Raw genomic sequence first — 16652 nt, forward strand, 5'->3', positions numbered from 1 at the left:
CAACTGCCTTACAGCTCTTTCCTCAGTTATACCAACATAACTTAGATGACATAATACGAAAATTTCACGCTAACCTTGAATATACGAATTTGTGACAGGTTAGATTAGGCTTTTGTTATGCCTTGCGAATCTGTGTAGGATTTTCAAGCGCTGGGCGAAGCCTGTGACCTGGTGATTTTTGTTTAGAGATGTCAGTAGGCTTACTGGTCTGTCAGTGGCTAGCGTAATGGCAGGCGTGGAAACGAAATTACATCAGCCTAGTATATAGTCATGAAGCTCAATACGTAGGGAATATGCATCCATAGATAGTTGCTAACCACTAGGATCGCTACTATCGCTTCATCACAGACAATGCGAAATAGTACCGGCACAGTTTATTGTTCCTAGAACTTTCATAAAGCTTCGTGTACTAGACTGTGGTTACATTATGGAAACTGTGTGTTTATTTCATTATTATTTATTGTGCTTCACAGTGTTTCACTGCTTATTGAATTAATATAAGTTGTCCGTTTTTCACATTACATCGTATCGTGTGTTTTGTAACCCAGCGTTCCTTCCATTCATTAGAAAACACGACGTTTCACTTCCATTACTACGCACATCTCATTTCAGACCTAATTTACTACATTTCCGAATAATTTCCTTTCTTTCATATAAATTCGTATAAAAATCTCAAGTTTTCAAATTCATCTACTCAAAAAATCCCTTACAAATTCAACCATTTCCACTTCCAAAATCACCGGAACTAACTGAGCGTTAGTTTCACCCCTCGATAGGTCTTTTATTTTACTTTTGCTGAACCATCTACGCGTAATCGTCGAATATTGTTGTCAGTTGCAGTATATACAAATATAATAAAATTGTATTAATGGTTTATTTTTAAACACTGGCTCACGTTCTAACTCATACTAACCAAAATTAACCTAAACTGATTATTTTCACCGAATACTTTCATTATGACATGTTTCTATATTAGTGAATTTTCATAGATCTATTTGTTCTTCAATTTTGCGAACTGTATTCTTTTCAGGTGTGAAATTCCCTATGAAGCTTATAAAGTATATTAAGCTGTTCCTTAGATTGCTGGCACCAAAGGCGAGATATATAATAATTAAAGTTCATGTGTCATACTAGTTCATCCTTAGCAGGAAGTTTGAGAAAGCAATACATGTTAAATATCATTTAAAAATTTTTCACGGTCATCACCACTGTGCTAAATGTCAGCATATGCACCTGTGCCATAGAATATAAACACGCAACTTAACGGAGTTGCATGAACTCCATCATATACTACGTTTTCATGGAGTATTCAGATCGATCTGAGTACGATCCGTACTGAATACGATTCCTGTTTTCATGCAATTTTCGATACGTATTGAAAACGATCTGAGTACGGAAGCTGAAGTTTCGAAAATAGTTATGTTGGTTAACATGTCATCGACATATTAGCGTGTTGGTCACTCTATAGACATTAGCTATAAACAATGATGCTTTTTTCAAATGATGCGCATAAAAACTTAATATCTTGGCTGTTAATGATTAATGGCATTATTGACTTTTAGGAAAATACGAAATACTGTGTTTTACAATACTCTTTGCAACATACGTATTGTCCTCGCTGTAGGTAAAACAGCTGACACATCAAACAAATGACGATCGATCACGCGCTTAGCGTATTGAGATCGAATTGAATACGATACCCGTTTTCAATGGAACTCAATTCGAACTGAATACGATCCGATCCCACTTTTCAGGTGTATCAACCTTGAGACTCAGGTCGAATTGAATCTCCTTTTTCATGAAGATTTTAGTACGGTAAGTGTATTCAGATTGACCTGAATACTCCATGAAAACGTAGTAGGCCTAATATAGAATGGCAAAGACAGGGAGATCTGTTTTCTCTCTTGTAACTCAGCGTTCTACAGTTCCACATGTACAGTACTGTACGCAGAGAAGTGGCAAAAAAAAAAAAAAAAAAAAAAAAAAAAACCGGACCGACGGAATAATCAAAGTACCCGAAATGAGCCACTGCGCATGCCACGCTTGCATTCACAAGATAGCAAGTAATCTGTTGAAATTGTTGTAGTTTCGACTGCTGACGTAGCCCATTTCGGAAGCCATTAGAAAATAAGCTAGTAAAATTCATGTTCTGGGAATAATAAGTTAATTAAATAGTAAAATATCGCTGCAATCGAAAAGTATTGGGAATAAATTTGAATAAGGAACAAAAAAAAAAAGTTTCCTTCCCAGGCAGGATTCGAACCACGAAAGTCTTAGTTACCAGTATATCGTGCTATAACTGTGAACAAGGCTCTGAAATCAGCTACAAGGGTCGGTCCGGCTTTTTTTTTTTTGCCACTTCTGTACATCCATTCCACATTGCATTTGACATCTCGAGTTCATAGTTCTTGTTAACGGTTCTCACATACTGTATAGGCTACTGTATGCTATATTCACCTTTCCTTACCTTTTTCATGATAGTGGAATTCATATGTACAGACTTTCGTAACTTCAAAGATACAGTATTTACGACACGGCTAGGAACGTTGCGATACTATCGATAGGCTATAAACATTTAGGTATTGATACTTTACTTAGGATACTGACTGTAGTTGAATTAGATATTGGGTTTTAGATATTTTACTGGTATCGATAGAAACTATAGCAGTATTGAAACAAAAGGACTAAAAGCAGCAAGATGAATCGGATTTGTAGTTAACCATAATACCATATAGGTATTTCCCCAGAACAATGGTTGAATTACAATGAATTAATTAGAGAATAAGTGTATACCAGGAGATGTCATTTCTGTTGGAACATTGAAATCATAAATAGAGCCACCGGCGTAGCTCAGTCGACAGAGGCGATTGCCTTCTGATCGGAAGTGGCCCTCAGGCGTGGGTTCGATTCCCGCTTGAGTTGAGTAGCTGGTTAGGTTCTTTCGATGTTTTTCCAATCGTAAGGCAAATGTCAGGCAATCTACGGTGAATCCTGGACCTCAACTCTTTTTTTAGTAGGTTATTTTACGACGCTTTATCAACATCTAGGTTATTTAGCGTCTGAATGAGATGGTGATAATGCCGGTGAAATGAGTCCGGGGTCCAGCACTGAAAGCTACCAAGCATTTGCTCATATTGGATTAAGGGAAAACCCCGGAAAAAATCTCAGCCAGGTAACTTGCCCCGACCGGGAATCGAACCCGGAACACGGCCTCATCTCGCCAAATACCATTTCAATATTACCAATTCCATTGACGATAAATAACCTAATCGTTGATACATCATAGTTAAATGACTCCACACCTGTGGAGTAACGGTTAGCGCGTCTGGCCGCGAAACAAGTGGCCCGGGTTTCAATCCCGGTCGGGGCAAGTTACCTGGTTGAGGTTTTTTCCGGGGTTTCCCTCAACCCAATTTGAGCAAATGCCGGGTAACTTTCGGTGCTGGACCCCGGACTCATTTCACCGGCATTATCACCGTCATCTTATTCAGACGCTAAATAACCTGAGATGTTTATACAACGTCCTAAAATAATCTACTAAAAAAACCCCTTAAATATGCTAATGGGAAACTATGACGAGTCACTTACTTTACCTTACACATGGTGTTCTACTGTTGAGTTCCTATTTATACATAGCTTCACTTAATATTCCATCTCCCCTTCAGATACCTGGTTATATTACGTGTTGACAAAAAGAATTAATATCGATGATATAAAATATGAATACATCTTAATACGCCGCCTCAGTTAATAGAGCGTTGGATTAAGATAACCGAGGATTTCGGCGATGGCGGAGTTGTATTTGTGGTGATGAAACCAAGTTTTATGAGGAATTTATTCGTGTTTCTCCTGTTCCCCCCTCGACATTTCATCAACACTATCCAAAATTCCTATTTCATTATTCATCTCAGTCTCGAAAAAATAGGGCATCTCCTATGTTTGTGTGACGCCGTATCGGCTGTCCACCATGGTATGTGTTCCTAGCGGTTTGTCCAAATATTCATAGAGGGCAGTGATGCCTGGTTCTAGAAGGCCATAGGTATATATAAGAGGCATTGAATCTCCCCAAGGCTTCCCTCCGTTTGAAGGCTGTTTACTGACTAATACAGATTTGTGAGGTGCGATATATCGCAACCAGAATAATATGGATTTCAAGACTGGAGAGAAATGCGTAGTGTAGCGGTAGGTCGGGTTAACTGGACAGCACACACTGCACGCAACTCATCACCGGTGCACAAAAAGCCACTTTGGACTGACGTGCTTAGGGATGCTCCATGTCCCGTGTGATAATCACCTCAGTATCTGTACTTCCGTGCTGTCTAGGTTGTAATATAGGCCTATTGAAAGGATGATGCACTTATAAGAAATGCAAAAAATGTATTTACAGTAGTACGGTGAAAAAAAAGTACAGTAGTACGGTTATATGCAACGTAAGAGCGTGTCTAATGAAGTTACAAATTGATAATTCGTATAAAATATAACCTCTCGACATAGTATGCTTATAGCTCCAGGGAAAATAAATAATTCATAAACTAACGGGCCGTGGTACGTAATCATATAGATCTCTCATGCGTGAATAGTTGCAAGTCTACAGCGATAAAGACTGTCGCTGCTGCAGAAATTTTCAAATATGCCATTATTTGAAACGCGAATCTTAAAAATAACATTTTATACTTTCTGGGAGAATATGATATATTTATATTGTTATGCATATGTACCCCACTCGAGCTCACTTAAAATTAATATAAACGGATTATTTAATTAGATTCAAATTTTATGTATACAAATAATGTCAATAGTACCAGTACGTTATGAGAACTTGTGTTCTGTTAGTAGGTACAGTGAGGGACAGAAATGTTGAGTGGCTCGAGTATTTTCTGTCAGTAGGTATAGTTAGGGACAGAAATGTTGAATGGCTCGAGTATTTTCTAAGTCAAAGAGTATCACACTGCACATGCTCCGGGCCAAAAGCCTGGTTCATACCATGAAGCGATATTCGTTTCTCTTTTCTGTTTAAATATTACATATCTATGCCGAGGAGAAATTAAAACATGGAGGGGTTACTATTTAAAATGCGTTTACGAATATACAGACGTAAAATGCTGTAGTTTTCTTAGAAAAAAAAAAAACAAATCTGAAATATGCAGAAGAGCCGGGAGTATTCTACAGTGTTATGAAAACAGCTAATATTTGAAGGCAAATGAACTGGTGGAGTAGTTAAGCTTATGTTTGTAGAGTACGGGATCGACGGTTCGACACCTGTGGAGTAACGGTTAGCGCGTCTGACCGCGAAACCAGGTGGCCCGGTCGGGGCAATTACCTGGTTGAGCTTCTTTTTTTCTGGCGTTTTCCCTCAACCAAATATAAGTAAATGCTGGGTAACTTTCGGTGCTGGACCCCGGACTCATTTCACCGACATTATCACGTTCATCTGATTCAGACTCTAAATAATCTAAGATAAAGCGTCGTAAAATAACCCACTAAATTAAAAATCGACGGTTCGAATGCCGACATAATCAATTATGTTTTATATTTTTTAACATATAGGAAGAGTATGCAACCTTTTCATATGGCTTCATATTAATTTGAATTCCTAAATGTTATGGCCTATTACAGCATTCATTTTTCCACTATACTTCGCTTTAATTTTATACATCAATTAACTCATTTCAGGCGTCCGGGTAGCTCAGTTGGTAGAGCAGCTGGCTACGGACTGGAAGGTCCGGGGTTCGATCCCAGGTTGTGACAGGATTTTTTCTCGTTGCCAAGCTTTGAGGTTCACTCAACCTCCTATAAAATTGTGTACCGGTTCTTTCCCGGGGGTAAAAGGCGGTCAGAGCTTGGTGCCGACCACACCGCCTCATTCTAGTGTCGAGGTCATGGAAAGCATGGGGCTCTACCTTCATGCCCCCCAAGTGAAAATCATTGATATTATACTCTAAGCATGTGGAATTCGGTAATTTTAATTATTGCTTCAAAGGAACAGTCGTTAAATAAATTAAAATAATTGTTTGTCATTATTTTTCTGACTGCCTAAAAGTAAGCATACCATTATATTTTATTACTTCCAATGCATATAGTAAACTGTCCCCTTTCTCTCATATCGGGTTTGCTTTTTTTCCCCTAAAAACAGCATTTTACGTCTGTCTATTTGTATACGCAGTAACCCCCCCCCCACCCCAATGTTTTAATTTCTCCTCAGCATAGGTATGTAATATTTAAATAGAAAAGAGAAACGAATATCTCTTCACGGGTCCACACCTGTGTAGTAACGGTTAGCGCGTTTAGCCTCGAAACCAGGTGGCCAGCAAATGCTGGGTAACTTTCGGTGTTGGACCCCGGACTCATTTCACCGCCATTATCACCTTCATCTCATTCAGACGCTAAATAACCTAAGCTGTTGATAAAGCGTCGTAAAATAACCTACTCTTCACGGTATGAACCAGGCTTTTGGCCCGGAGCATGCGCAATGTGATCTTCTTTGACTTCGAAAATACTCGAACCACTCAACATTTCTGTCCTTCATTGTACATTTAATGATCTTCAAAGATAATTCGTAAAAGGCGTGCTAATGGATTTTGCATGAAAATTATCATTTCCATTTCATTACAAGTGTCACTGGCTACTACATATCAAAATTAGGCCTGCAGCATTCCCTTGTTGAGTATTCTTGAAAGGTCGCAAGCTGTAGTCATGTCCTTTCGAACACACCTGTTATGTGTCAGTTTTATTTCTTTTGCTCTGACCGACTTGCATTTGTTGTGTCAAGGATCGAGCAATTCGGTTGATGCCCACACTTAACACGTGATTGTTTTATCAATATATTTCTTACTCACTAATATGGAAGTCGGTTTTCTACGCTGATTAAGAGGTCGTTCATTCTCCTCATTTTCATTTCTTTGTCTTCCAGGCCCTTAACGTACAACTTCTTTGTCAAACAAGAATTAGGCCTAATTGGAAATGGATTATTCGTGAACACACATGACGATGTAGTTTTGGTTCTCATTTGTTCTAGCGGTCATCATGTAACCTGGTTTCAAAGTGGTCGAGGGTAATAAAATACTTAGCATGGCTTCCTTTGGGAGGCAAGTAAAGCTGAAATACTTAACATGGCTTTCTCTGGGAGGCAAGCTAAGCTGCGAAGCTAATGGAAAATTTACAGTACGTAAAATAGCCCTATTCCTCACAGAAAGCTTCATTTATAATATATTAGTCATTTATAGCTCTATTCGGAATTTTGAAACAGTACAGGGTGGGCACAAAGTATCGTTACCCCCTATAAATACTTCAAATACACACATTATTTATGTAATTCCGGTCATTATTCAGACATAAGTAGGGTAACCAGACTCACATCGATAAAAAGGACACAAAGCTTCAAAAAGGAGGACATTGTTCGAAAAAGAGGACAAAAATATGTACTTATATTTAGACTTAGGCCTATATTGTACTTTAAATTACAGCTATGTCAATATCTATTTCATTACAAAATATTTACAGTATATATTTACAGTCTGCTGTCCAAAAATCTGAAAGTTAGAATATATAAAACAGTTATATTACCGGTTCTTCTATATGGCTGTGAAACTTGGACTCTCACTCTGAGAGAGGAACATAGGTTAAGGGTTTTTGAGAATAAGGTGCTTAGGAAAATATTTGGGGCTAAGCGGGATGAAGTTACAGGAGAATGGAGAAAGTTACACAACACAGAACTGCACGCATTGTATTCTTCACCTGACATAATTAGGAACTTGAAATCCAGACGTTTGAGATGGGCAGGGCATGTAGCACGTATGGGCGAATCCAGAAATGCATATAGAGTGTTAGTTGGGAGACCGGAGGGAAAAAGACCTTTAGGGAGGCCGAGACGTAGATGGGAGGATAATATTAAAATGGATTTGAGGGAGGTGGGGTATGATGATAGAGACTGGCTTAATCTTGCACAGGATAGGAACCGATGGCGGGCTTATGTGAGGGCGGCAGTGAACCTTCGGGTTCCTTAAAAGCCATTTGTAAGTAAGTAAGTATATATTTACACTTAAATCATACTTGAAAGTAAGTTAATATCTATTTTATTACAAAATAATTATGAAAATTATATATTTATGCTTAAATCGTACTTGAAAGTAAGTTAATATCTATTTTATTACAAAATAATTATGAAAAACTTAATAATAACGATTTTACAGTTAGCTATGAGACTCAAGGGAACTACAATCACAGTCTAGTATATACAGTTACGAAGTTCAATACGTAGTAAATATGCAGCCATAGATAGTTGCTAACCACTAGGATCGCTACTATCGCCTCATTACAGACAATGTGAAATAGTACCTGCACAGTCTATTGATCCTAGTACCCTCATAAACTCAATTTTCGTGGCTGTATATTACTAGACTGTGCTACAATTATTAAAAAGGATAGAAAATATCTACTGTATTTAGATTTACATTCGCACCCCGATCTCTCGATTTGTAAGCTACCTCTGTGCAACTATTATAATGAGGAGGAGCAAAGAGAGTTATAATCGTTAGTAAAGAGTGTATTCCGTCGATGCTGCTTCCACCTACAGGCAAATTACTTGAAGAAGGAGTCAAATCAGATAATTTTAAAATATCAGGCATATAAGTTACGAAAAGGAGGACATTTCTTGATTTTTTTTTTCAATCCGTCCGAACCCCGGACAAAGACCTAAAACGAGGACATGTCCGGACAAAAGAAGACATCTGGTCATCCTAGATATAGGCCTACATCCACTTTACACTACCTGTGTGTCCTAAGTGTGTAAAGGGTCAGCATGTCCCCCATCAGTCTCCTCACACAAAACAAAGAGTCGTCAGGCTCGGTGTAACATTTGCCTAAGAATTGCTGGTGTAATCTGTTGAAAAGCGCGTCGCACGGCGTCCTTCAATTCATCAATGGTGTCGTACCGTTTCTGTGCAACAATGCTCTTGATGAAATTCCACAGCGCATTGTCACAGCTTGTGAAGTCAGGGCTGCGAGGTGGCCAGTCGAGAGGAGCTGGTAAGATGGGTGTTCCACGGCCAGTCTAGCGTTGTGGAAACACCTCATTGAAGTGGGGTTTCATTAGGAACATTGTTGCACAGGAACGGTACTACACTATTGATGAATTGAAGGACGCCGTGCGACGCGCTTTCCAACAGATTACACCAGCAGTGCTGAGGCGAATGTCACTCCGAACCAGGCGACACATTATTTTGTGTGAGGACAGTGATGGGAATATACTGACCCTTTGGATACTTAGGACACGCAGTTAGTGTAAAGTGGTTGTATGTCTGCATTATGACCCAGATCACATATAGATTGCTCATCCCTATGTTAAAATCGGTAGCACTTTGAAGAGAACAACCGCCAGGATTGCCACCCGTTCGCCGTAAACGAACACGAGATGGCAGTACAGTCGCTAATGCAATTCAAATGGGAGTTATGACGTGACTCCTTATGTAACAACTAGATGGCAGCGTAGTAAACCTGACAAAAGTTGTTACCGTCAAAGCCTATAAGGCCGAGCAATCTGGGTATGTATGATCTAGGATTATGACCGGAATTAGGTTACATAAATAGTGCGTTATTTGAGGTATTTAAAGGGGGTAACGGGACTTCGTGCCCACTCTGAACAATGGACACGTAACAGAGACCTAACTGCGCCATAGCATATTAGTAAAGAATTAGAGACTTGTTTCCTTAAAACTGTGTCCCGCAACAGAAAATTGTAAAAAAAAAAAATTGTTATGCATATGTCTCCGTACAGAGCGTCTCGTTTGTAATCAGCCCGCACTACTACGTTGTCGTTGGTATACATGTCGGCCTTTCTTAGCAAGATCTTGAATAGACTTCTGCTTTAACATGACACTAGGAAACTTCAATTTGAAATTTACTTGGCAACACTTTTTGTAACGGGTTGGGGCTTTTAAAAGAGTGGTTAATTGTATGCAAGTAAAATATTTATATTGTCTAACGTTAACCAACTTGGAAGACACGCATATAAAGCTCCAGTGAAGATGTACGAGTACTGTATATGTAATTAGAATTACATTTTTCGTCTACTTTTGTTAGGCTACTAGCACAGTCTACTATATACAGTCGCGAAGCTCAATATGTAGTAAAAATGCAAACATGGGTAGTTGCCCACCACTAGGATCGCTACTATCGCCTCATCATCGCAGATCTCTCTCCTAGCAGCCGACAAAATATGTTACACTTTCGTTGTGTTCTTTTGGAAAAATTAACACCTTCCTTCCATTATTGAAATATTAAATGCATGAAGTTAATTTATTATTTTAATGAAGTATATTAAATTCCATCATAAACTCGAAGATACCTGCAAGAAATAAATTAATATAATTTTTGTTTGTGCAAAACGAACTGAAATTTACTATAATAGCTTCACTCATTCAAGATTATAGCGATAATTAACTATGAATTGAAACCAATAAATATTAATTTGCATTTCTCTTTACAACAATAATAATGGAAATATGAATTAATGGAGTAACTTACGTGTACCGGTACTTGTAGTGTAGGCTTACGTAGTTAACAAAATGGGATGAGGTTAAGCAATAATAATCACACCAGAATTGGAAATAAAACGTGATCAACACATTTTATTGTAACAGACTTTTTCTACGTCTCTAGTAAAGCAACTAATAAAAATAACAACAAAATTAACAGCTATAATTAAAAACATATCCTTTGAAGAAAAAATTAGGCCTAAGCAATAATAATCCCACCAGAATTGAAAATAAAACGTGATCAGTAAAGTTCATTAAAACAAACTTAATTTTTCTACATCTTTAGTAAAATAACACATAAAAATAATAACAACATTAATAGCTACAATTAAAAATATATCCTCTGAAAAAAAAGTAAACCTAACCTTTATTTCTCTGGAAATTTAGCAGCCTAAGTGACAGAACTTTGACCGGTATCTAATGTCCTTTCTGTTAGACTGAAACATTTCATTGTGAAATTTAAGGATATAATGTATTCTAACAGTCACAAATAACTTCAAATTAACAGTTTTGTTTCTGCACAGCATTCTTCTGGAAACCCAGGAACCTTTCAGAATCTTTCGGAAATCGGAAAAAGGATAACTCTGGCCTCTTTCTCTTACTGTTGCTACAATTTATAGCACTACAAACGTCTCCTCCTTGTCCCATATTATTATTCCAATTATTATATTTTAGCCATTAACATTTTCATTATAACCAATAACGAAAATTTCACAAGCATCAATGTGAAATACGCAACGAGCTAGCACTCGATAGAAATACGACACAGTCCAAAGTCGACCATGGACAGTCTATTGTTTCTAGTTGCTAACCGCTTGGAGCGCTTTATCACGAGATTTGCAAAAAAAACACCTCAAGCTTCGCGACTGTATATAGTAGACTGTGCTACTAGTCTCTCTTATCAAAGTGTGTATCTCCATCTCTTTTGGGATCTTCCATGGGTCCTGTTTCCGTTAGAATTATAGTTTTCTCTATTCACCTTCGCAATTCTGTCAAGGATCATTCTGAAATTCTAAAATGAGGACAGAAAACTAGCGAAATGGCTATGTGCGGGAACTCTTACATGAAATTTAGGTTAAATTGATATGTAATTATTTGAATAAGCGTATTAGGTTATTACATTCATCCATGTCTATTACAATTGTTTTCCTTACATTTTACCTCGGCTGTAAGTTACAGCTATGAATTATATCGTCGTTGTTTTTATGAAACCTCCAATATTACACTACAGAAAATAATTTTTAGGAGAAAGAGAAAATTAATTAAATATCAATAGGGCTACACTGATCTTCGATGATGTCATTTATGTTCATCATATTCACCAACGTTTTCTACCGAATTACTTCACATTCTTATGTAGGCCCATTGATTTTTAATTACTTAATTTTTTCTTCCCCCCTGAAAAATTATTTTCTGTACTGCCACATCGGAGGTTTCATAAAAAGAACGACGTTACCTATTTTTTGTTATAAATTCCGTCGAAATAAAATTATCAATTTTTCGTCAAATGACGCCAATTTTCTCAGTTGTAGATTCTTCATCTGTGATTGGCTGCAGGCATCTGTCTCTGATTTAGTTACACTAAAAGTTATGCGTAAAAGCGTGGGATTTACAAAGGACTTAAGTTAACGTCTAATTTTTTCTTGTACTTTTACACTTTATTGTGAATGTCTTAATTAAATAGCACCTGTACAGATCTCGGATTATATCTCTGCCGGTCAGTGGCCGTTAAATTTTCAAATGGCTTATCTTACAACGTGGGCGTCAGCGTATTGAAAAGCATTACAACTTTCCTCCCATCTTCTGACTTCCCCGCCGCAAATGTGACGTTGCACAGAGGCAGAGATAAAATCCGAGATCTGTACAAGGTTTGATGCTTACAATAACTATTGCACTTAATTTTCATTGTGAAGAACCCTTTAATGCATTGGTTTGTTGTTTTGTACAACTTCAAAACAAAAGGTATAGGCTACTACTTTATAAGAAAAAATGTACTTGGAGTTACTGTGGTGGTGTTTTCTGAATATCTATACTGTATAGCGAGTTCTGTCTAGAAATATCTTGAAACATCATGGGCTCCGTACTGGCTTCGCTTTCAGGAAGTGACGGGAGACTCGCGCGCCGTGCACAAGCAGTTCAAGTGGATAACATGCATAAGTGGATCTTCAATACTACAATGTGGCGTACCACTTGTGTCGTCCGTCCCTGGGCGAAGGAAAATTCACTCCACATTACAGTACTGTAGAATAGTGGTTCCCAAAGAGTGGTTCGCGACGCGAAATGATTTATAGAATAAAACAGAACGCTTTATTACCATATATTTATTTTGGATTTAGAAATATAAACAATTGAGAACATAAAAATCATGATGTGTTTCAGTAGTTAAAAAAATAAATAATCATATAAGTTAAATGCGCTTGGTTTTCAGAAAGCTTCTCAATTCTGGACTCTGTATTCGATACACACACGCTGAAAGGCTATCATTTTAAAGTTCAAGGACACTTCAGCATTATATCTATGACATTTAGTTACGAATAGCGTGCGCTCTCGAACAGGTTGGAAGTCCATAAAACAAAAATAATCGAATTGGGATATTGGGTAACAGATAGTGCAAGCACAATGTTTTATTTTTAGGTATTGAACTATTACTGCAACTTGGACTCTCACTTTGGAAGAGGAACAGAGATTAAGGGTGTTTGAGAATAAGGTTCTTAGGAATATATTTCGGGCTAACAGGGATGAAGTTACAGGAGAATGGAGAAAGTTACACAACGCAGAACTGCACGCATTGTATTCTTCGCCTGACATAATTTGGAACATTAAATCCAGTCGTTTGAGATGGGCAGGGCATATAGCACGTATGGCCGAATCCAGAAATGCATATAGAGTGTTAGTTGGGAGACCGGAGGGAAAAAGACCTTTGGGGAGGCCAAGACGTAGATGGGAGGGTAATATTAAAAAGGATTTGAGGGAGGTGGAATATGATGATTAAAGACTGGATTAATCTTTCACATGATAGGGACCGATGGCGGGCTTATGTGAGGGCGGTATTGAACCTGCGGGTTCCTCAAAAGTCATAAGTGAATAGGCTAAGTAAATTTAACTATTACAGTAGCTCTGCAGCGTAACGGCGGTAAAAGTTTGAAGTACTAGAAATTATGTTCACATAATATTTAGTGTATTTGTTGCATCATATACTTCTATTTAAGTCGTTCTTTTGGTAGTATCCACCGGTTTTAGATAAAATAATTATTGTTTTCGATTTTTCAGTGATTTGTATATTTCGAATTGGGTTAAGGTAGTCAGAACGTTTGTGAACCAGTGCTATAGAAAGTAAAAAAATGTAAAAATGCATCTCATGAAGGTGACACGTCACATACTTTCTTATTTTACGTTTTACTTATTTCGAAACTACGCTTCAGTATGTTACCAATTAGATTCAAGCTTGTAACTCTCTTTCTTCAACTGTCATTCATAAAAGAGGAGTTTTATATTAAAAAATGACTGAAGACGATATAGACCTTATTTCTTTAAGGAGACTTAATTAGGCTTATAGATGTGTTGACATGATACTTATTGTACTTGTTTGTCTTGAACTTTTCAGACTAATAACCTGTCATTCTGGTAACACGAATGAGATACTGATTGTATATTGTCTCGTTTCCATAAAATAAATATATTAACTTCAGCCACTTTATATGTTTATGTTTCTCATATTATGTAAACAAAGAACATACAGTAACTTCATTTGAAAAGTTGGCGTATCTTTTAGTGCTTATTTAATAACAAAACAACCACATTACGTATATACTTCTTGCATAAATAACTTCAGATACAGTGAATCAATTTAATATTGGGCCAATGTTGCACTACCACTTTGTAGGTCTTTATTTGACATTTGAAGCAAAAATATACAAGAAATTCAAGCTCAGAGCATTATTCCAATTTAGACAACACAAACTCACTTCGTAAAAAACCCGATTTGTTACTTGAAGAAATAAAATGATTCTCTGAAAAAATAACCTAATATATTTGCACACAATTTAATATTGGGCCAGAGAAATTAAACGTTTCCTCTACTGTACAAAAACCTAATCCCTAGTATTCAGTTTGGTGCCTTTCTGTTTAGTGACGGCCCTCAACCGTTGCGGCATATTCTCAATTATTTTCTTGGTATAATTTGAGTCAATAAGTGCCCATTCTTCCTGCAGTCTCTTTTTCAGCTAACATTTTCACTTTATTGCTGTTTATCGCAGTCCCCTTTTCAGCTCTTGCCAACAATTTTCGATTGGGTTTAAGTCTGAACTTTGGAGAGGTGTGTCTATTACTTTCGGGCATTTATATACCAACCATATTCTGTTCTTTCCAGCTTTATGTTTTGGGTCGTTGTTCTGGTAGAACTTAAAAGTGTCTCTAATACTCAACTTTTCAGCACTGTTATGAAGATTGCTCTTCAGGAGATTCAGATAGCCATTTTGATTCATTTTAACCTCGATGAAGGCCATCTCCCCTACCCCAGCTGAAGATATGCACCTCAGATCATTACATGTTTAATTGTAGGCTGCAAGTTCTTAGTTTTTAGTTCGTCATTTAATCTGCGCCATATAGTTATCCTATTATCAGAACCAAAAATATGTACCTTACTTTCATCCGCAAAAAGCACATCTTTCCACCAGTTTTTATCCTTATTAAAATATTATTTTGCGAATTGAAGTCTCTTCTTTCTATTCACTTCACTTATGTATGGCTTTCTTCTGGCAGCTCTGCCATTGTACCCTGCTTTCCTAATTACACAACGCACTGTCTCTGGATTTACTTTCTTATTAAACTTATCCAAAAATTCGGAAGCAAGTTTTGGTACACTTATTCTTGGATTAGTTTTAACCATTCTTAGTACGAACCGTTCTTCACGATCAGTTAATTTCTTTGGTGACCTGTTTGTGGTACTTTCTATTCTATCTACTTTTTGGTATAGTCTTATAATATTTCCAACATTACTCTTGGGCAAATTTAGCGTATTGCCTATTTGTCTTTGACTTTTACTTCTTGCACCATGGTATATAATCATTTGTCGCTGCTCAAACGTAATTTTGGGTCCTCTTCGCCCTATACCACTCTTGTTAACTTCTATATGTCCACACAGCACAGAGATCGCACCTGACTCCACCTGAGACTGAACTGAATACCTTGATTGGATAATAACACTGAATGGCCCAATATTAAATTGACGCACTGTTACGGTATTTCGGGGAATTAATGAAAATAATGCCTCCTTATGATTGAAATATTTTTACCATGTCATAGTGACTTTAGTACAATAACATAGTTTTCTTACTTTTAATTGTACAATATATTTATATTCATGTATTTTACAATAAATTTATTTTAATGCAAAATGTGATTCTGCACATACAGTAAGGATAACATTGGCCCAATATTAAATTGATTCACTGTATACAGTAGATATGTTGCGTTAAATTAATGTAGAATTCAACAACACGCCCTTAAGTTTCAAACCTTTTGTCGAAACTTTTTCCCTCTTTTTGCTCTCCTGAAATTGAAAATGGCAGCATACTGATTTTCTGGACGTTTTCAGAATATCAGAATAAAACATAGTTCTGTTTGAAAATAAAACTAATTGGAAGAAAAGAGTTCGGTGCCTGTAATCATCAAGTGCCTGGTATTTTTATATTTTAGGTAGGAAATTTTCATATTAGATACAGGAGGTATGAGCTGTAGTAGTTACTCGTACAGATTGGGGATTTTGCAACAGTAACCCCCCCCCCTTTTTTTCTATTTTTAGAGAATATAAGAAGTGCCCTACTCTGAAACATTGTTAAAATTTTAAGGTGATGGTGTAAAACCATTCATTCTTACATACATAGTGTTCTGCCCAAGGGCAGATCTTTCATTGAAAACCCAGCAATGCTCCAATCCTTCCTATTTTCCACCTTCTTCTTGGGTATAAAACATGTCGATATCAATAATCGAAAACTCTTCCTTGGATTAAATACGTAGGAAGTTTAAAAATTTTCAAATTATGGTTTATTTAACGACGCTCGCAACTGCCGAGGTTATATCAGTGACATCGGTGTGTCGAAATTTTGTCCCGCAGGAGTT

At 37.1% G+C, this 16652-nt stretch overlaps 1 protein-coding gene across 1 annotated transcript in view; it reads left to right on the top strand.

Annotated features, from left to right (window-relative positions):
* LOC138709038 (uncharacterized) overlaps nt 1–16652 on the top strand; it is a 1004374-nt gene that overhangs the window by 3393 nt on the left and 984329 nt on the right. The window lies entirely within an intron of this gene.

The sequence above is a fragment of the Periplaneta americana genome, chromosome 11, assembly GCF_040183065.1.
Source record: "Periplaneta americana isolate PAMFEO1 chromosome 11, P.americana_PAMFEO1_priV1, whole genome shotgun sequence".
In the NCBI taxonomy this organism is placed as follows: domain Eukaryota; kingdom Metazoa; phylum Arthropoda; class Insecta; order Blattodea; family Blattidae; genus Periplaneta; species Periplaneta americana.